Source organism: Arachis stenosperma, chromosome 9 (genome assembly GCF_014773155.1).
Source record: "Arachis stenosperma cultivar V10309 chromosome 9, arast.V10309.gnm1.PFL2, whole genome shotgun sequence".
In the NCBI taxonomy this organism is placed as follows: Eukaryota; Viridiplantae; Streptophyta; class Magnoliopsida; order Fabales; family Fabaceae; genus Arachis; species Arachis stenosperma.
In genome coordinates, this window is record NC_080385.1 from 104,322,736 (window position 1) to 104,346,239 (window position 23,504).

Sequence of the window (23,504 nt, forward strand, 5' to 3'; positions counted from 1 at the left end):
CCCATTTGGCCATGCCTAAACCTTTTTCTCTTATGTATTTTCCAACGGTGGAGTTTCTACACCTCATAGATTAAGGTGCGGAGCTTTGCCGTTCTTCATGAATTAATGCAAGTACTATTGTTTCTCTTTCAATTCACGCTTACTTCTTCTCCAAAATATACTCTCGTACTTAATTCAGTTAAGTCAGAATGAAGGGGTGACCCATGACAATCATCCACTATCTTCGTTACTCGCTTAGCCAAGATCCGCGTGCCTGACAACCACAAGCGGTCTACATGATGTTCAACGTAGTCATTGGACGACAGCCGGAGTGTAGTCTCTTGGGTCTTTGATCCACAGATTTGACTTGCCTCTCCTGACAACAGAGCATTCAAATCCATGAGATTAGAACCTTCGTGGTATAGGCTAGATCCAATTGGCAGCATTCTTGAGATCCGGAAATTCTAAATATTGTCTGTGGTATTCTTAGTAGGATCTGGGACGGAATGACTGTGACGAGCTTCAAAATCACGAATGTTGGGCACAGTGACAGTGTGAAAAAGGATAGAGAGATCATATTCCGACACAAGTGAGAACCGACAGCTGATTAGCCATACCTTAGCTGTGCCTGGTATTTTTCATCCGAGACGAGAGATCCGACAGTTGATTAGCCCTACAGAAACCGTAGCTGGACCATTTTCACTGAGAGGGCAGATGGTAGCCATTGACAATGGTGATCCACCAACATACATCTTGCCATGGAATGGAGCACGCATGATTGAATGAAAACAATAGGAAAGCAGAGGTTCAGAAGCAACAAAGCATCTCCAAACGCTTATCTGAAATTCTCACCAATGAATTACATAAGTATCTTTATTTTAATTTACGTTTTATTTATCTTTCAATTATCAAAAATCATAACCAATTGAATCCACCTGACTAAGATTTACGGGATGACCATAGCTTGCTTCAAGCCGGCAATCTCCATGGGATCGACCCTTACTCACGTAAGGTTTTATTACTTGGACGACCCAGTGTACTTGCTGGTTAGTTGTACCGGAGTTGTGAAAAGTGTGAATCACAATTCCATGCACCACACTACATTTCTTTGTCAGGACCACTGTCTCATCTCCCTTTAAAAGCTTCTTGTTTTACAACAATTCCTTCATGAATTTGACATAGAGAGGCATTTGCTCCAAAACCTCAGCAAAAGGAATATTGATTTGTAACTTTCTGAAGACTTCCAGGAACTTTGAAAACTACTTGTCCTTGGTCTCCTTTTGAAGTCTCTGAGGATATGGCATTTTAAGTTTGTTCTCAGGAGCCTTTGGCTATGTAGGATAAGTGTCAAGAGAGTCTGGGAATGGGTTGTCCGCACGCTTTGGAGGGACGTGCTCTACTTCTTCCTTCATCTCCTCTGGAGCTTCTTTTTCAACTGGCTCTTCATTAACTTATGCTTCCATACTTGCCACTTATCCACTTATCAAGGTGATAGCCTTGCATTCCTCTCTTGGATTTGGAATTGTGTTACCAGGAAGGCTATTAATGGTCCTCTTATCAATTTCATTAACTTTTGTGGCTAATTGACCCATCTGAATCTCCAAGTTTTGAATTGTATTTGCAGACCTCTCAAGTATTTGCTTGCTTAGTTGGCCCATTTGCACCTCCAAGTTTCTAATGGAGGCTTTGGTTTCCTGCATAAAACTCTTCATTATCTCCCAATAGAATCTTGTTGGGACTGAAATTGGCGGTTATTATGATTGTTCTGCTGGAAACCACCCTGAGAATTATTGTTGAAATTATGAGATCTCTGAGGTTGGTACATCCACCCAAGATTGTATGTCTTAGAGTATGGATCATTATTAGGGTTTCTAGGACCACTCCCCATGTAATTTACCTGTTCAGAAAAAGGTTGAGCATAATCATAATTCTCATTTTGTACAAAATTACCTGTCATGTCATAAGGGACCTCTTGAGGTGGATTTTGGGTGTTGATAGCTGAGACTTGCATGCCACCCATCTGTTGAGTAAGTAGACTTATTTGCTGAGACATAAGCTTGTTCTGGGTAAAAATAGCATTAAGAGCTTCTACTTCCATAACACCCTTCTTTTAAGGAGCCTCAAAGTTCACAGGATTGCTGTTAGATGAGTATAAATATTGGTTGCTAGCAACCAATTCAATAAGCTCAATAGTCACCTCCAGTGTCTTCTTCTTGTGCAGTGACCCACTAGCAGAATTATCTAAGCACATCTTAGACATTTCACCCAAACATTCATAAAAGATATCTAGTTGGGTCGATTTGGAGAACATGTCCGGAGGGCATTGCCTAGTCAGTAGCTTGTAACTCTCCCAAGCTTCATAAAGAGTTTCACCATCCTTCTGCATGAAGGTCTGAACCTCCACCCTAAGCTTAGTCAGCTTCTTTGGTGGGAAAAATTTAGTAAGAAACTCACTAACAACCTTGTTCCAAGTATCTAAACTCTCCATGGGTTGAGAATCTAGCCATAGTTTTTCTCTATCTCTCAGTGCAAACGGGAAGAGCATGAGTTTGTACACCTCAGGGTTCACTCCACTTGTCTTCACAGTATCACAAATATGCAGAAAATTTGAAATAAATTGATTTGGGTCTTCGTGGGGAAGACCATGATACTGGCAGTTTTGTTGCACCAGGGTAACCAGTTGTGGCTTCAACTCAAAGTTGTTCGCAGCTATAGGAGGCACCACAATGCTTTTTCCATACAGATCTGTAGTAGGAGTAGAGTAAGAGCCAAGTACTCTTCTTTGTTGCTCATTCCCATTCGGGTTTGCCACATTGGCATTAGCAGCATTGTTAGGATCCATAGTGGATTCTGCAGCCTTGTAGAGTCTTGCTTGTTGCAAACGCCGCCTGAAAGTTCTTTCAGGTTCAAAATCAAAGTCTAAGAGATGTTCTTTGTCTCTGTTCCTGCGCATAAACAAACAGAAGACAAGAAAAGATGGAACTCTCTACGTTAGAGTGCAGAGAATTCCCAGTGAGGTAACCTGAACTAGAAAACACCAAACTTAATTTCAGAAATTAAGAAAAATATTAGTGCTATTTATTTTTTTCTTTATTTTTTTCGAAAATACTAAAACAAAATTTAAATAAAATTAAAACTAAAAACCTAATCTAAGCAATCAAACAACTAATAGTTGTTAATCCCTATCAATCCCCGGCTACTGCACCAAAAACTTGGTGCAGAATTTATAACCCACAAACTAACCGGCAAATGCACCGGGTCGTACCAAGTAATACCTCAGGTGAGTGAGGGTCGATCCCACGAGGATTGATGGACTAAGCAACGATGGTTGATTAATTTACTTAGTTAGGCAAGCAGAAAATAGTTTTTGAGTGTTCAAAAGCATTAAACAGTAATTTAGAGAATCAGAAAGCAAGCAATAAATTGAGGTGAAAACAATATGAAGAAGGCAGTTAAGGCTTCAGAGTTATCTATTTTTCGGGTTGACTTTTCTTACAAACTATTTTAATCATGCAAGATTTAATTCATTGCAAACTATATGTGACTAGACCCTAATTCCTTAGACCTTTCTAGTCTCCTCTAAGTTTCATCAATCGCCAATTCCTTGGTCAATTAATTTCAATTAGAGGGTGTAGTTTAATTCTAGTTATTATGCCACAAAAATCCTAATTATCCAAATATAAGAGGATTATATGTCACGTATCCCGTTAAGTCCAGATAATTAGAATTTAAGAGAAATTATTTTCAAGCTGTTGTTCAAGTAAAGAGCTTTTCCAAGTTATACAAGAACTCAATTAGAAAAAAGGTCATACTTCTATTCCACCCAAATTCATAAGATAAAGAACGAAAACAATTCTTGAAATATAAATCAAAACATGAATTAAAATAGAAAAATAATAGTATCCATCCATACAATAGACAGAGTTCCTAACCTTAACAGTGGAGGTTTAGTTGCTCATGGAAAAGAGTGAAAACTAGGATTCTGGTAAACTGTAAATTGGACTGAAGTGGAATGGAATCTTCCCCCAGAAGAAAAATTTCTTCTTTTTATATCTAATCCTAATTAGTTTAAAATCTATTTTCTAAAATTAAAATAATATCTTTTCCTATTTTAAAATAAAATTTAAATTTAAATCAGAATTAATTAAATAATCCACGCCTTGTAACATGGGGAGTACTTGGCTTCACTGGATCCACGCCTAAGAGCTGCACCTTACTTGAGTGCCAAAATAGGGCCCAGAAATTGCCCCCAGCATTTTCTACGTTTTCTGCACATGGCGCATGTCACGCGTATGCGTCAGTCACACGTACGTGTCAGTCACGCGTACGCGTCAGGTACGCGCACGCGTCGCTGCACAAATCTCCAAATCACGCGCACGCATCAGGTACGTGCACGCGTCGCTCCTCGCTGGTTATCTCCTTTAATTCTTGTGCTCCTTCCATTTGTGCAAGCCTCCTCTCCATCAAATCCAGCCAAATACTACATAAAATAAACAGAATTGCACGAGACTCAAAGTAGCATCCATAGTGGCTAAAAGATAATTAATTCTTGATTAAACTCAACAATTTAAATGCAAATTCACTAGAAAAAGATAGAAAAGATGTTCACGCATCATTCATCCAACCACGGTGAGGACAGTAGCTTTGTGTCGCTCATGGGTAGGCAAGTTGAGGTTGAGAATTCATTCTCTTGTGTTGCGATGGACAAGTTAGGTTGAGGATTTCCTCTCTTATTGCATTGGAGAAATTGGATAGAGGGTTGAAGATTTCCTTTGGTTCAATTTTCAACTGTGGTGAGAACGGTGGTTTTATTTTGCTCATGGTTTGAGGGTAATTAACCTTGTGATAAAGGTAAATAGAATGAATTATGATTATGATGACATTTGATTGAAATATGATTATATGTATTTGTGGTTTTGATTCTGATCTTGGTTATGTTTGATTGTGATTATGATTGAAATGAGATTTTGATTGATGTTGTGGGATGGTGGTTCGTCCTGCCCACGGTAAGGATGGTGGCTTTGTCCCACTCATAGATAGAAGAGTTAAGGTTGAGGACTCCCTCCTTTATTGCGATGGACAAGGGGGTTGAGGATTCCCTCTCTTGTTACATCAGAGAATTGGATAGAAGGTTGATGATTCTTTTCGATAAAATTTCTGGCTGTGGTGTATATGAGTTAAGTTGAGATCCCATTTTGTTGCATCACAGTCTCTTTCTGATTGTAAGTGTGGCCGAACATTCTCTCAGATAGTGCTGCCTCTAGTGAGATTGTGAATGTAATGACCCACATTTTTTAAAATCTAAATATAAATAAGTTATAATTTATTTTATCAATCGGAGTTTCTTATTTTTATAAATTATTTTAATAAAAGAAATTAAATTAATTTGATAACTATTTGAGTTCAATTAAATTCAGATACTTATATATATTTTTATTATGATAAAATATTTTACATAATTAAAACTATAATTTTAGTAATTTATAAATAATGAAAATTATATATATATATATTAATATAAGTAATTGATATTTTTAATTTAAAAATAAAATTTAGATAATAATTTATTATCAAGCTAGATATATCTGCCGATATAAATAAATATCGGTACTCTTCGGTGAACTTAACTTTACTGATGCTTTATCGTATATTTTTTATCGTTATGTTACTAATGTCATTTATATCAATAACTCATATATATTTAACCCTAAAATAATTTGGACAAGAAAAAAAATTACTCATATATTATTAGTTGCCGATTTATCACTATTATATTATTAACATTATTATTGTTATTATTATTATCATCATTATTATTATTATATTATCATTTTGATATCATTATCTTTGTTCTATTTCTTTTAACATGTTAAAAGTGACTAAATGAACAAAAAAGAAAAAACAAATGGAACGTTATGCATCTACTACTTGTATAATAGCCGTGGTTTCAGAAGCCACGCGTCAGCCTCACATTCATTTGAGTTAAAAAAACAATAAAACATAGTAACCCTTCACGCGTTTCTCTATCATCTCAGCTTTCCCCTTTCTCTTCTCTCTTCTTTAGTTGACGCGCCCCTCTTCCGCCCACTACATCTCAAAAAAATCCCACACTCCTTTCTTCCCTTGGTTCTCTCTCGATGGGGTTTGCTATCCATCTGAGTCGGATCTCCTCTCTGGTGGTGGTTGATGTATCTCTCTGGATTACGATTTATCTGTGGTCGGGTGCGTTCTGCTTGTCTCTGCGCTTTGGGTAGTTGGAGTTCAAAGCGCTGGGGTGGTGGTAGGTAAGGGTTTACAGAGATGAGATCCTATTTTTGGGAGTGGATTATGAGAGAAGAGAATAAATGTCTTGATCTCTGAGCGTGGTCATCTCTGGCGCTGTGTCTCTGAAACCCTAGGTCTTCAAATTCGATCTCCACAATCTGGTTTGTATGTTGTTTTCAGTGGTTGCTACTTTTTCTTCATTTTTGTTGTTTCATTCAATTTAACGCCAAGAAAACTAACCTAATTTCGTTGGTTGCAGCTCAAGTAGTCAAAGTCGGAAATTGAAAAGGCGAGTTGAACATAGCCGATTAGCCGATTCGGGTAAGTAGCGTGGGTTGTTCTGTTGTAGCTTATTCGTGCTTATTGTGTTACTTGAGTCATGTATTAGGGCAAAGAGCTTAATTTGTATTCGTTCTTATTCTGTTTCTCTGATTCTTTGGTTTTTTATCCTTTGCAAGTGCTTTCGTTTTATTTAATTTAAGCTTTTTTGGATTGGTCGTGTCTGAGTGTCATATTGCATTTTCGATCCCGTAAGGAAGGATCTTTGGTTTTTTGGCTCAGATTTTGTGTTGGTGACCAAAGATAGTTGTTCTGATTTTTACAACTGCAGATGTTGGTGAAAAATGGTTGAAATGGTAAAGTCTAAATTTGAGTTGTTTAAACATGCCATGGATTGGACTCTTGGATTTCCAACAAAGGTACAAAACTCTGATTTTTTATGAAAGTTTGCAGGTTGATAGGTTTATTTATGGCCTTTATTACAAGTCATCTTGACTTATTTATTTCTTTTTTCCTTGTCTGAATCTTTTTTCCTTCTATTTTCTTGGGTGTTGAACTAAAATCCGTGTCTATTTAAGTGGTGAAGAATTTAGTGGTTGGTGTTCATATCCATTGTTTTCTTTTGCATTGTTAGTGTTTAGAGAAAATGAGTTATTTGGATGTAGGTGTTAGTCCTGGAACAGTTCCAGTGTACCATAGCACAAACCTGAAATTGTTGGATAAGAGGATCAAGATAGCTGAGTTGGTGTTAAGGTTTATGATTCTTGGTCTTGGAGTTGTTGCAGCTGTTCTTATTGGAACTGATTCACAAGTGAAGGTGGTTTTCTCCTTTGAGAAGGAAGCTAAATTCACTGATGTTAAGGCTTTGGTGTAAGTATCTATTAATCTATGTTCTATGTTAATTTCTAGCAATAAAAGTGTTGCATGTTTTGTTGTCCTAATTCATTAGTTTTTGATGGATTAAAAAACTTTGCAGATTCTTGGTAGTTGCTAATGGTTTGGCTGCTGGATACTCTTTGATTTAAGGACTTCATTGTGTTGTGAGTTTGGTTAGGAAAAGTGTTCTCTTCAACAAGCCCTTAGCTTGGGCCATTTTCTATGCTGATCAGGTACCCTTTTATATTTGAAAGATCACATAATAAGAGCTATATACACTCCATATGAAAACACTTCAATTGCTTTCCGAATATTCTAGAAATTGTAGGCATCATATTGAATTTGGTTTTCTAATATGTAATCCATAGTAGCCTTGAATAATTTTGATTCTTTTTCTGAACTCTGTCTTCATGAAGAGAGATTCTTTTTCGATTTTTTGTTAGGTTCATTTTCAGTATGCAGGAATTTTATTAGGGTTTGCAATTGTGTTTCTGATTTTCCATTGGGGTTTGCGTGTTTCCATGGCGATTTCAAACTTATTCGGAACATTTTTGTGTAGTTAAATATGAGTTTTGTAATTTTTCATTGATTTTAATACTAAATTTTCTATAATGTACACTGAACTATTGAGACACACTTTCTAAAACTTTATTAATTTATTTTTTTTTCACTTTCAGAATGACCCAAACAAAACTCTAGCACTATCATGCCACAAGAGAGGATGTAGCCGTAAGAAATCATTCTGCCAAAAGAAATACTGTAAATGCTTTCAGGTCTTCATCCATCCTTACTAGGTATCATGAATGCTTCAGTTTTAGTTATAATATCAGTTACTAATGGTAGTATGTTTTGTTTTTCAAAGGCTGGTGTTGGATATTCCATAAACTGTAGATGTAAGTAGATGTAACACGTGTAAGAACATGTTTGGTAGAAAGGATGGTGAGTTGTCCCTTCTTTTGTAAATTAAATACATGTCAGAATTTAACTGTTTTATTGTTTCAGGTTCTAATTTTGTAGGAGTAGAAACCCAACCAGAAGTAGAAATAGAGGCATGTGGTAAAGAGTTTGTTGAAAATGCATTACGGAAAATTGAAATGTTGTTTTTTTGGTTAGTTTTGAAATCATAAAATTGATGATTTTGCTTATTAATATTGATTTGATTTATTTTTTGATTTTTTCTTTTATGTGACAGTTCATTGAATTTTCCGTTAGAGAGTAAGATGTTTGGGACTCTTTGCTCTCAGCCACTTGAGCATTCTCAAACTATTTCACACCACGAAATTACTGGAGGCAGAGGCAGAAGTGGATAGGTCTCCAGGTCTCCGATGACTTGGACCAAAACTACTTCTCCAAATGGGAAGAAATTTTTAATTGATAGTTAATAGTTATTAGTTAGGTCTTTTTTCTTTTCAGTCAGGTTAGTAGTTTGTACCTTTAGGCATATAGATGTCCTGGTTTAGTTTTAAGTATATTTTAGTTTTAGTGCGATCTTTAGATGTGTATGAAAAAATTATATTATTTGAGCTGTAATTAGTTGGCTTAGTTTTATTTTATTTGAGTTATTTCAAAAGAAATTTTTTCGCTTTCATAATGGCAATTGTGAGGTGATCCAATAGTTTCGACATGTTAGTAGGCATTAGATTGATTTAAGTTTTCTAATGATGTATTCATTGGGACACTTGCTCTATTGGATCTTCCTTTGTTTTCTTCAATTTGTTGTTCAAAAAAGCTATAGCAATAATAGAAGTATAATATCTAAAATTAATTTAAACTATATGAATTTACTGTTATTTTAGTTGCAATCATTTTTGTATGTTTATCTTTATTGGTCCATTTTGTTTTCTTGAGATTTTGTTCGATGTATTTTGAGTACATACACATGAACTAATTGTTCTATATTTTTTCCCCTTTATATTGAGGTCCAACTATGTTTTTTTTTTCCACACATATGCAAGGTGCTTCTGTTTTTCCTAATGACAATGAGTTGATATCCGGTTAGTTGTCTATATGATTAAGTTTATGCTATGAATGGCCATTTCCATATATTATATGAGGTCAATCCTTACCTTGTCTTTTCTATGGAAAATCCTTTCTTTTTGGTATTTGTTTTCAAAATAAAATCGATATAATGCTGGTATAGGTACTCATCTTAATCTCAAGTGAGCTGAGAAAGCTTGTGCCTTGGTTGCCGAAATTCCAGGTATTTATATTTTATCCATATTTATTTTTGTTACATTACCTTTACCAGTTTACGGCCATCTTGCCTTGATGATATTTTTCTATTTCAGTGTCTCATTGTTTGTTGTTTTAGGTAGGGATAAAATTTTCATTTTTTTTGTTTGTATGTAGAAATGGTAGAGGCATTGAATTCAAAAACTACAGAATGGGAACAAGAGATTGAGTTTAACATGTGATTTGTGATGGGTTTTTGAACATTTTACGGGTGTGGTTTTATTGGCAGCCATCGAAAGAAGCCATTGGATAAGGTGCAAAAACTTGTGTGGACGTTCTATTAATTGCTACAGTGACAATGATGGTCTTCCTGAACTTCAAGCAGCATTAATGAAAAAGGTAAGCAACAATGTTCTAGACTCTATCTTCTTTTTACAACATATAAATGTGTGTTAATTTATGTGTGATATCCATGTATGAGGTATTCTTCTCTTCTTTCTAGGGTTTCTTTGATTTTGTTTCAAATAAATATGAAATCAACCTTTTTTAATTGTGATCTGTTGGTAACAAAAATTTGAAATTTTCTTTTAAGTGTTAATTTTTTTATTGATATAATTGCATGCTTGTGTAATTTAAAAATATATTGTTAGATTAAAGATCTCGAATTAGATATCAGACGTTAGTAGGTGTAATCTATATACTATTTTGATGATAATTGAAAACAAATAACGTTTTGGCTTGGCTTTCCATGATTTTTTTAGTGTTGCTTCAATTCCTTTTAAAAGAACTGTTCATACCCTGACCGAGCTCTCCAAACTCGGGAAGTTCGCAGAAGGTCCGACCTCGTCCCAAAAGGCCCACGCCTGAGGTCGGACCTCGGACAAATAAAGAAGAAGGCCCATCAAAAGGAACGAAGCCCAAAACCTAAAGGCCGAAAAAGGCCTAGGAAAGGCGGTTCCACAAAAGATAGAGATAAGACTCCCAAAAGATAAGATAAGATAAGAATATCTTATCCAGGGAAGATCACGACCAACCACTATAAATACACTGGAGCACCCAGGTATAACTCATACTCTAATTCTACTCAATATCTGCTTGGACCCATGCTAACTTAAGCATCGGAGTGTCATTGCAGGTACAACCCCCAGCCGCTCGACACACCAAGCTCGGGTCACGGAACCCCTACCTCGGGTCTTGCCAGACGACCGAGCTACACGTTTCAGGTAACCCTCGGAACATTGGCGCCGTTGCCGGGGAACCTGGAAGTCATCCCTTTACCATGGCGGACGACCCTCCCAACAATAACCACGCTACATCAGAACAAGAAGAGGAAATTGACACCGGAGAACGACCGGACAGCCCTCTATCACCACGCACTCCAGGAGGAAACAAACAGAATCGCCCAAAGACATCACTTCCAAACAAAAATCCACAAAATCCCGAAAAAGAAGAGAGCTCAGAAATTGTAGAAGCAGTACGGGCACAGCAAAACCGACTGAAACAACTCGAAGAGGACATAAAAAAGCAGAAAGAAACTGAACAAGATTTGAGAAGAGAAGCTCGCAAGCGCAGAGAGTTAGAAGAAAAGCTGCGAAAGATAGAGGCCGAGTTGAAAGACCGGACGGAACGCGGCACCACCCCCGAAAACAACCATGATCCCTTCACGCAAGAGATCATGAAGGAGAAGGTACCGCGAAACTTCAAACCACCTGATATGGATCTCTACGACGGCACCACCGACCCAAGTCACCACCTCAGCAACTTCCGAAGCAGAATGTACCTGGTCGACGCCTCCGACGCGATTCGGTGCAAAGCCTTCCCCACCACTCTCACCAAGTCAGCCATGAAGTGGTTCGACAACATGCCACCAGGATCAATCTCCAGCTTCGAGGACCTAACCAAAAAATTCCTAACAAGGTTCTCTATTCAAAAGGACAAGGCAAAACACGCCCCCAGTCTACTCGGGATCAAACAGGGTAACCAAGAAACTCTCCGAGAATACATGGAGCGATTCAACAAAGCCTGCCTGGACATACAACACTTGCCCACTGAAGCAGCCATCATGGGACTAGCAAACGGCCTAAAAGAAGGACCATTTAGCCAATCCCTATCCAAACGATACCCGACCTCCTTACACGAGGTGCAAGAGCGGGCAGAAAAATATATCAACATGGAGGAAACCTCCCAGCTAAGAGACTCTTCTAGGAAGGAATCAACCTACCCACCCCGAGACCGAGATCGGGAACAGAAAAAGAAAGAAGAGTCCAACTCGGACAAACCACGGAAGTACCATAGCTACACTCCCCTCCGAGTTTCCCTGGTAGACGTCTACAGAGAAGTATGCCACACCGAAAAAATCCCACCGCCCCGACCTTTAAAACACAAGAGAGCGGGGAGAGATCGGTCCGAATACTGTGAATACCACAAGCTCTACGGTCATTCTACTAATGACTGCCACGACCTGAAGAATGTTATAGAAAAGCTAGCCAGAGAAGGAAAACTCGACAGATACATAGCGGAAAAAGGAGAAGAGACCAAAAAGAGAAGGAGGGGAGATAACGAGGATCGGGCCGAACAGACCCTGCGAACCCCTGAAAGGCACATACACATGATAAACGGAGGTTTTGCAGGCGGAGGAATATCCAGATCCTCGCGAAAAAGACACCTCAAAGAGATCTATCATGTCCGAGAAGACAATCCCCTACCCGAGCTGCCAACCATCTCATTTACCCAAGAAGATGCTCAGGGGATAATACCCGGCCACGACGATCCTATGGTGGTCACCATTATCCTAGCAAACGCCAACTTACATCGAACCCTGATTGACCAAGGAAGCTCAGCAGATATCCTGTTCAAAGCGGCCTTCGACAAGCTCGGACTTGAAGAAAAAGAGCTAAAGGCCTATCCCTCCGACCTATTTGGGCTAGGGGACACCCCGATCCACCCCTTAGGATACATCTCGCTACACACTACCTTCGGAAGAGGCGAGCAATCTAAAACGTTAAGCATCGACTACATTATAGTCGACGTTACCTCAGCATACAATGCCCTCATCGGGCGACCAACCCTAAACAGACTGGCAGCTGTGGTTTCAACCCCACACCTCTGTATGAAGTTCCCTACCGCAAAGGGAATCGCCACCCTAAAAGGCGACCAAAAATTAGCACGACGATGCTACAACGAAAGTCTAAGCCTAAAAGGGAAAGAGGTCAACACAATAGAACTCGGGCGAGTTCAAACCCGAGAAGACCTTCGGCCACAACCAGAGGGAGAAACCGAAAGGATCCAAATCGGGAACACACCTGAAAAAGTAACAAACATTGGAGCAAACCTCGAAGCAGGCCTAAAGGAGGAACTCATAACCCTCTTAAGGGAGAATTTCGACCTCTTCGCCTGGAAGGCCTCCGACATGCCAGGCATAAGTCCCGACCTAATGTGCCATAAGCTATCAGTATACCCTGGATCCAGGCCCGTCCAACAGAGACGCCGGAAGCTCGGACCCGAGCGCATGCAAGCAATAGAAGAACAGGTACAAGCACTGCTAGATGCAGGATTCATTAGGGAAGTAAAATATCCCCTATGGCTCGCAAACGTGGTCCTGGTAAAAAAGCCCAACGGAAAATGGAGGATGTGCGTCGATTACACGGATCTCAACAAAGCCTGCCCCAAAGACCCATATCCACTACCAAACATCGACGCCTTAGTCGACGCAGCCTCAGGCTACAGATATCTCTCCTTCATGGATGCATACTCAGGGTACAATCAAATCCCGATGTACGGACCCGACCAAGAAAAGACCTCGTTCATAACCCCAAGGGCAAACTACTGCTACGTAGTAATGCCCTTCGGGCTGAAGAACGCCGGGGCAACCTACCAGAGGCTAATGAACAAAGTATTCTCAGAGCACATCGGGCTACAGCTAGAAGTGTACGTTGACGATATGCTGGTAAAGACACAAGAAGACAGAAACTTAGTTCCCGACCTCACAAGTGTCTTCGGCACCCTCAGGAAACACAACATGAGACTTAACCCGACCAAGTGCACCTTCGCCGCAGAAGCCGGAAAGTTCTTAGGCTTCATGCTGACTCAAAGAGGCATCGAAGCAAACCCGGACAAATGCCAAGCGATACTCAAAATGAAGACCCCAACATGTGTCAAAGAAGTACAACAACTAAATGGAAGGCTAGCCGCCCTATCAAGATTCTTGGCAGGATCAGCGATAAAATCACTACCTCTCTACTCACTCCTAAAGAAAGGGAAACCCTTCTCATGGACCCCGGAGTGCGAAAAAGCCTTCCAAGAATTCAAGGAATTCCTCGGGCAGCCACCAATCCTAACCCGACCTCTAAAAGGGGAAGAGCTCGTATTATACCTCTCGGTCGGACATCGGGCAGTTGCTTCAGCATTAATACGAGAAAATGACCAAGGACAACACCCCATATACTTCGTGAGCAAGGCACTACAAGGGGCCGAATTAAACTATCAGAAAATAGAGAAATTCGCCTACGCCCTAGTATTCACGGCTCGGAGGCTCCGTCCCTACTTTCAAGCCCACACCATCAAAGTCCGGACGAACCAACCCATGAGACACATCCTACAAAAACAGACATGGCAGGACGAATCCTACAATGGGCGGTGGAACTGTCCGAGTTCGACCTCCACTATGAAGCCCGGACTGCCATAAAATCTCAATATCTAGCCGACTTCATCGCAGAATATACTGAGACCCCGGGAACCCCACTCTCGTGGAATCTGTATGTCGACGGGTCCTCAAACAAAACAGGAAGCGGAGCCGGTGTTATACTCGAAAGCGACCAAGGAACACGGATAGAGCTATCCTTAAAATTCGAGTTCCAGGCTTCAAACAACCAAGCCGAATACGAGGCCCTACGAGCGGGACTAAAGCTAGCCGAAGAGGTCGGAGCCCAGAGAATCACGATCTTCAGCGACTCCCAGGTCGTCACATCACAAGTAAATGGAAGTTACCAGGCCAAAGACCCTACTATGAAAAAATACCTGGACCAAACACAGGCGCAATTACGACACTTCCCGGAAATACAAATCCAGTACATACCTCGGGAACAAAATGCCCGGGCAGACGCCCTCTCGAAGCTTGCTAGCACCAAGCCCGGAGGCAACAACAGAAGTCTTCTCCAAGAAACCCTACAATCTCCCTCCGTACTAAGAGAGGAAGAAACGTTAAATATATCCAACCAACAGCAAGGATGGATGACCCCCATACTCAACTACCTGAAGTCAGGAACTCTCCCCATAGAAAGAAAAGAAGCTAAAAGGCTTACAAAGGACGCCCAGAATTATACGCTAATTCACGACGTATTATACAGAAGAGGATTCTCAAACCCCCTCCTTAGGTGCGTTCCGACCTCAGAAACAAAGGGCGTCCTCGAAGAAGTCCACGAAGGCATGTGTGGGAACCATCTCGGAGCTCGGGCACTATCCAAGAAAGTAGTCAGGGCCGGGTTCTACTGGCCGACCTTGCAAAGAGACGCAACAGAGTTTGTGAAGATATGCCCCCCTGCCAAAAACACGCCAATTTTCACAAGGCACCGCCCGAAGACCTTATCAGCATCACTGCGCCATGGCCCTTCGCAAAATGGGGACTCGACCTACTCGGCCCGTTTCCACAAGGACCGGGGCAAGTCAAATACCTCATAGTAGGGGTCGACTACTTCACAAAGTGGATCGAAGCCGAACCCTTAGCCACTATTACGGCTCAGAAAAGCCGTAAATTCCTATACAAAAACATCGTCACGAGGTTCGGAGTCCCCTACTCCATCACAACAGACAATGGAACACAGTTCACGGACACAAGTTTTCAGAACTTGGTGGCCGATCTAAAAATCAAACAGCAATTCACATCGGTCGAGCACCCACAAGCCAATGGACAAGCAGAGGCTGCAAATAAAGTCATCTTGGCCGGGTTAAAGCGAAGACTCCAAGAGGCCAAAGGGGCGTGGGCCGACGAACTCCCCCAGGTACTATGGGCATATCGGACAACCCCGCACTCTACAACGGGAGAATCCCCATTCCGGCTAGCTTACGGGATGGAGGCAATGATTCCTATCGAAATAGATGAAGGGTCGCCCAGAGTCATCTTCTACAACGAAAGAGGCAACCCACAGGCACAAAAGGAAGAACTCGACCTCCTCCCCGAGGTCCGAGAAAGAGCCCGAATCCGAGAAGAAGCCTTAAAACGGCGAACGGCCCTCAGATACAATCAAAAGGTAATAAAGCGAAGCTTCTCCATTCACGACCTAATTCTAATCCGAAATGACATCGGAACACAAAAGTCGGGAGAAGGAAAGCTAGCCGCAAATTGGAAAGGGCCCTACAAGGTAACAGAAGTCTTAGGGACAGGCTACTACAAAATATCCGACCTAGAAGGCAATGAGCTGCCCAGAACCTGGCACGCCTGTAATCTAAGACGGTACTACAGCTAGAAAGACTTAACCCGAGGTGTACTCTTTTTCCCTACAAGGGTTTTTTAATGAGACACCCGGTTAAGTAGGATACCCGACCTAAAGGGTAAACACTTTGTAAATATTCTTTCTTTTTTAACACTAATCAAATTTCTCTATTTTCTCTTCCTCATGATGAAGCAAATCCTAGAAAGTACCCCACCAAGGCGCATTAATTTATGCTCGGCAAAACGCAAAAAATCATTTGCCAAGAGACCATACAAGGTCGGCAAAGATAAAGCGACGAGGTTCAAATTAATGTGAGAAGTTATAAAGTAACTCTGAAATGGCTCGAAAAGCCAAATAAAAAAGAGGTTACAAAAATAACTTAAAAAGGCCGACCAAACGACGAAGTCGGACCCAACAAAGGGAAAAGTTATAAAGTAACTCTAAAATGGCTCAAAAAGCCAAATAAAAGAGATTACGGAAATAACTCAAAAGAACCGACCAACGACAAAGTCGGACCTAACAAAAAAGAGGTACTCGAGCACCCGATGTCCGAGAAAAAGCTCGGCCCAAGAAAGAAGCCTTAAAACGGCAAGAACCAGGATTTCGAAAAACGCTTACTAAAAAGTTGCTTTACAAAAAGCAACTAAAAAGTACAAGCGAAAAGAACGAAATCGAAAGAAGTTTCAAAACGCTAGCTAAAGAGTTGTTATCCGAAAAACAACTAAAAAGCACGAAAGCGGAAACATAAAGTCAAAACGCTAGCTAAAAAGTTGTTATCCGAAAAACAACTAAAAAGCACGAAAGCGGAAACATAAAGTCAAAACGCTAGCTAAATAGTTGTTATCCGAAAAACAACTAAAAAGCACGAAAGCGGAAACATAAAGTCAAAACGCTAGCTAAAAAGTTGTTATCCGAGAAACAACTAAAAAGCACGAAGGCAGAAACCAAAGGTCAAAACACAAACACCGCATAATAAAGTCACCACAAGTGGCTAAATAAAAGCAAAAGGTGTCCAAAAGTGTTCACAAAGGCCATCCAACAAAAAGCCCACAGGCCGGGCAAACCACTAAAAAGATCACAGAGGATCAAGGTTCTTTCCGGTCTCCGCATCAACAGAAGGCTGCGGAGGGAACATCGAAATCGGGACTGCATCGACAGCACCATCATCCCGGCTTGAAACCTCCACACCAGATCTATCCTCAGCCAAAGGTGAAGTCGGGTTCACAACCGGAACCTCGGGGTCGGACACCGGAGCCTTGTGCTCGGACACCGGAACCTCATCCTCGGCAGGGGCAGGAACAATCTTTCCCTCCACAACAATGTTTTCCGTACTGAATAAGCTCAGATCCAGGTCGGGAGCAAGAACCCGGACCTGATCCCTCAAATTCACAAACATAGCATCCATACCCTTGGCCACATTATCTTCCAGCTCGTAAAAATCATCCCGAGCAGACTGCAACTTCTCCTTCGTCTCCACAAGCTCGGCATACAGCTTAGTATAGTTCTCCGTCGCCACCCTCGCCATCTCCTCATATGTCTTCGCCGCCGCCACAGCCGCGGTGGCCCTAGTTTTCTCTTCCTCCAAAGAGGCCTCCAGCTCAGTAATCCTGGCAGCCTTCAGTTGACTAATCTTATCAAGCTCGGACCGTGCCTTCTCAAGTCGAGAGCTGGTCGCCCCAAGGGGAGCTTTCTTGAACTCCCGGGCAATAGCGGCATGAAGACTAGCCATCCGAACACAGCTCCGCGCCATATACTGAAAGTGATGCTCCATAGACGCATCATCAGTAGAAATAAAGATCTGGGGGAGAATGTGCTGCTCAATCCAACCAAGAGCGTCAAAATCCTTATCATTGAAACCGGCAAGCTCTTGAGAGGTCTTCTGTTTCTTGGGGGGAGGACCCGAGGTCGAAGACGGGGAAAGGTGACCGGGTCCGGAGGTCGGAGGATCTTGAGTTACAGCTCGGAACTGAGGAGTCGGAATGGTCTTCGACCGAGTCTGAACACCCACGGTAGTCTTCTGCGGAGAAGATCGGGCAGAAGCCTCAGCCTCGATATTCCGAGCAGCCGCAGACTTCTTCGACCGACGAAGGAACTTCATAGAATCAGCCTGAGAAGACATCTCTGCAGAAACAAAAGAAAGGGATTATCACAACAGAAAAACCTCCAAAACAAAGCCAAAATGAAATCTCAAAGAGGTCGGGAACTACCTAACTCGGAACGGAGAAGGCTTGGATCTCCCAACATTTTCTTCGTATCCAAGTGAGGTGCCCGACCCCATAAACTGCTCACCACACCCACAAAAGCCTGCTCCACCTCATCTAGACTCTCAAAAGTATACTTAACCGACACTACATTCTCCTGCCAACAAAGAGGAAAAGAAGGCTCCCCACTCTCATCTAGAAAGAAAGGTCGGACATCTCCAGCAGCCCGGACCTTGAAATAGTAGTTCTTGAAATCATGAAACGACTCATCATACAAGGTACAAAACTTCTTTCCCTGGTTAGCCCTAAAAGAGACCCAGGACACCTTCCCAGCACCCGACCCCGGCTTCGTCAACACGAACAGATAGGAAAAAAGAGAAACAGAAGGAGAGACGCCCAAAAACTGACACAAAAGTTGAAACAGCTTTAAAAACGCCCAAGAATTTGGATGGAGTTGCGTAGGGGCAAGGTTACAAGACCAAAGGACCTCGGACTCCAAGTCGGTAAAAGGAAGTCGTACACCCAGCTTAGAGAAAAAACAATCGTAAGCATAAAAGAATAGCTTCTCGGAACTTCCTAAGGGCGGGAAGCACACTCTCTCCTCGGACTCCGGGGCTACTAGCTCAATATCCCGCTCAGACTCCCTGTTCTCACAAATACTACACTCCCTACGGAACCTAACTAGATACTCAGAATCTACAACAGAAGGGACCCTTAGAGGAACAGGATCTACCCAACCAAGACCACTTGGAATCTTGGTCGACATTGCTTGAAACACCTTTCGAGACATAAAAAATCTTGCCTACAAAGAAGAATACAACAGCAAGCCAAAAATCACATAATAGGCAGACAGCAAAAAACCCATTCAGCAGAAGCAAGAAAACAAAAAGTTCTTTTAGAAGAAAAATGCAGTAACCCGAAAACAAAGTACCAAGAGAAAAGAGCCCCCCCCACATACAAACAACCAAAGCAATGGCGGCGCCTCTTTTCGGGGCAACCCCAGCATAGAAGAAAAAGAAACAAAAGCATATGTGCACGGCAAAAGTAAAGACGAGAAACAAACCTGGAAGAAAGGAAGAAGATGACGAGCTCCGATGCAAGAAGAACGAAAACAGCGGCGCAGAGGAAACCCCGAAAAACAACGCACAGAAAGAATCGGAGAAGAAGAACAGAGAGAAAGAAGGAAGATGCTCGAAAGAGAGGTGGCGAAAAACCCAGAAAAAGGGAAAGGGAACAGAATAAACAAAGAAAATGAGGAAAGGGGCAAATAAATAATGCCTTCACAGAGCCCGAACGGAAATCGAGGAGAAACGGTAAAAAGCAATAAATGCTGAAACGGCCACTTTCAAATTTTGAAAAAGACGACTATGCCCGAGCTCGACCTCTCAAAAGGACGAACTCGGACAGGGGCACTGTTCATACCCTGACCGAGCTCTCCAAACTCGGGAAGTTCGCAGAAGGTCCGACCTCGTCCCAAAAGGCCCACGCCTGAGGTCGGACCTCGGACAAATAAAGAAGAAGGCCCATCAAAAGGAACGAAGCCCAAAACCTAAAGGCCGAAAAAGGCCTAGGAAAGGCGGTTCCACAAAAGATAGAGATAAGACTCCCAAAAGATAAGATAAGATAAGAATATCTTATCCAGGGAAGATCACGACCAACCACTATAAATACACTGGAGCACCCAGGTATAACTCATACTCTAATTCTACTCAATATCTGCTTGGACCCATGCTAACTTAAGCATCGGAGTGTCATTGCAGGTACAACCCCCAGCCGCTCGACACACCAAGCTCGGGTCACGGAACCCCTACCTCGGGTCTTGCCAGACGACCGAGCTACACGTTTCAGGTAACCCTCGGAACAAGAACTAAGTAACAATGCATACCTAATTATTTTCTTATTCTTTTTAGTTTTATTTTGTTTTGTTTTTTTTTTATTTTTTTATTTCTTTCTTTTACTAATCTTAAGTGAATAATTGTTTATAATGTGCTAATAAGGATAAGAAGAGAATTGTTGACAAATCAGTCTCTATTAAGGTAATAATATTCTAAATAAATTGTCTATATCTATTTTTTTTAGAAGAGATCACCTTGACATATTTTTCATTGGGAATATGTTCTATCTTGTGTTAAATATTAAAAATATGCTGTACGCCTATTAAAATTATAATGTTTGAACTAATATTAGATGTGCTCTTTGTATGCCTTTCCTCTTCTTTCCTTTTGGTCTTCTATTTCTCTTTCTTTCTTTTCTATTCCTCTTCTCTTTCTTTGTTTGCTCTTCCTCTGCTGTCTCGGGAATTGCAATTTTTTCTTATCTTTCTTTATCTTCTCTCTCTGTTATCTCGTGAAAATTTTGCTACATCTATATGAGGTATATATCTAACACTATTAGGTTAGAGTTTAGAAGGGGGCTGTTTTGATTTACGTGCTATTTTTAACACCTCTTTGCTATATTTCTCTCTTGCTATTAGATTAGGTTATAGGGTTCCAAGTCTGTCCTTCTGATTTTTCGATCTGATAGTGGCGGCCATGAAGATCTTGGATTAGATATTGGATGTTAGTAGGTATAACATATATACTATGTTGACGATAATTGAAAACATAATTTTTTGACCTTCTATGATTTTGTTACTGTTGCTTCAATTCCTTTTAAAGAAACTAAGTAACGATGCATACCTAATTATTTTCTTATTCTTTTTAGCTTTATTTTGTTTTGTTTTCTTTATTTCTTTATTTATTTTTTTTTACTAATCTTAAGTGAATAATTGTTTATAATGTGCTAATGAGGATTGGAAGAGAATAGTTGACAAATCGGTTTCTATTAGGGTAATAATATTCTAAATAAATTGTCAAAAAACTACTTTTTCTAGAAGAGATCACCTTGACATATTTTTCATTGGGAATATGCTCTATCTTGCATTAAATATTAAAAATATGTTGAACACCTATTAAAATAAAAATATTTAAACTAATACTAAATATGCTCATTATATGCCATTCCTCTTCCTTTCTTTTGGTCTTCTATTTCTCTTTCTTCTTTTTCTATTTTTCTTCTATTTCTTTGTTTGATCTTCCTCTGCTGTCTTGGGAATTACGATTTTTTCTTATCTTTCTTCATCTTCTCTCTCTGTTATCTCATGTGGAATTTTTGCTACATTTCTCTGATATATATATATATATATATATATATATATATATATATATATATATCTGACACTATTATGTTAGAGTTTAGAGGGAGCTGTCTTGATTTACGTACTATTTTTTACACCTCTACTATATTTCTCTCCTGGTATTAGGTTAGTGTATAGGGATCCAAGTCTGTTCTTCTGATTCATTGATCTGATAGTGGCGGCCATGAAGATCTTGGATTAGATATCGGACGGTAGTAGGTGGAGATTAATCTAAGGTTTATATTGTGTTCACTCCTGTGTGTTTTGAATGTTCAGTTTCAAATATCTATTGGTTATTTTTTTTCTTTCTTCCAAATTAAAAAGTTGATCTATTTTAAAATTCAAAATTTTCAGCTGTATACTGCTAGATATACTCATCCTTCCCCATTCTTTTTTTCGTGTTAATTGAAGTTATTATATTGTATGTGCTATAAAAGTGCCCTCTTAAAAAAAATCTACTGATGCTGTGAGAGAGATGTGAAATGAAAGTGATCACTCAGATAATTTGTGTGATCAAGTTGATGAAAGTGAGGAGGTGTTGATGTGTTTATTTGCTTATACAATATGTTAATTTTTATTATTTGATTTTTTATACCTATTTGTATTAATTTGCCTTAATTTCGTTTAAATTTTAATGGATTTTTTTAAATTAGGAATATGTTGTGCTCATGATTAGAAAAAGAAAAAGCCTCCCTTGAAGAGGTTGAGAAGGTCATTGAAGCTCGAATTTGATGAATCTGATGATACTGATCTTTTTAAGGATGAATCCGATGATGCTGATCTTTTTAAGGATGAATCCGTATCTGGTCATGGGGTCAAGTGACATGATTTTCTATGTCATTTAACTAGAGTTACTGATCAAGACTTATATAAAGCATTAGATATGGGTAGTACAAATAGTGTCCATCCTTCTTTGATGTGTAATGTGAAATTTTTGGGTTGTGTTCATGTAATAGGAATTGGTATTTAATATTTGGTATGTAATGTGGTGTGTGTCTTAGGATGTTTGATGTTTTGTATGTCCATATTTTGTACTTTATTGGGTTTATTGATCATGTAATACATCAATTGTTAGGATGTGGACATAGCATTATTAGCCAATAGACAAATTTAATTATGTAGCCTTTTATTTTTGTAATTCAGCTCTATAAAAATTAATAAAATGCAGTAGTTTTTTAGTGTTGTATGTTAATAGTTTTGGCAAATAAAATGCAGTAGTTTTTTAGTGTTGTATGTTAAAGTTTTGGCAAATGATTTATATTTGAGAAGTTATATATATACTGTGTTGCTAATTTTATTTAAGAGAGAGTTGAAAATTTAGTTGCAAATGATAATTGTTGAAAATTTACATGGTATGTGTTGAAGGTTTTATTACAATATAAGAATTAATTATAGAGATAGAGATATTTAAATAATGTTATTGTACGAAATTAACTTTTTTGCATTGTTAATTTGAATCGCAGTTTCACTATTATTATTTTATGTCATGAACAGAAATCTTCGACCTGTGCGTTGCACAGGTCTTCTGCTAGTATATATATAATCAATGACACGTTTCCTTTATATAAATAATGCCAATGACACATACCCCTTATTCCTTAATCACCATCATCATCGCTCGTTCTCTATATTGAACCACGGATCGAAACCAAAGAAAGGAAAAGTGAGACAAGGCCGTGTGGGATTTCATAGTACCTCTGAGTTTCTGAGTTCGACTTTTTGAGATATGTAACTCCAATAAAAAATATAATTCAATAAAAATGTTCGTATCTTCTTTCACTTCACATTAATGTTATTTTTGTTTGAAAAAAATTGATAGAGGAGCTGCTATTCCTCCATGCAAAGTTCGGCCGAGAGAACTCCGAAGATGGAGTGGCCGATTTTAACGTTTTCTTTTTCAGTAGCTCAATCAAAAAAAATTTTCAGAGTTTTTGTTATTTTGATTTCATACGGAGATAGAGTTTGATAATTTTACAATAATTAAAAGTGAATTGGATGAATGAATGTTGGTTTGATTGATTACTGTTTGAGTTTGATTAAGTTTATGTTGAATTATTGTTGTTTGCTTGAGATTTTGGGTCTGCTATGTATGAACAGCCAGCTCGGGGTATTTTAGTAATTTTGGGATTG

General features: G+C 39.7%; 1 non-coding gene across 1 annotated transcript; it reads left to right on the top strand.

The window, feature by feature from the left end:
• Positions 1–2,285: 2,285 nt before the first annotated feature.
• Positions 2,286–2,392, top strand: LOC130952372 (small nucleolar RNA R71). The gene has a single exon (XR_009074553.1). It is a non-coding gene; the product is annotated as a small nucleolar RNA R71 (small nucleolar RNA).
• Positions 2,393–23,504: the final 21,112 nt, after the last annotated feature.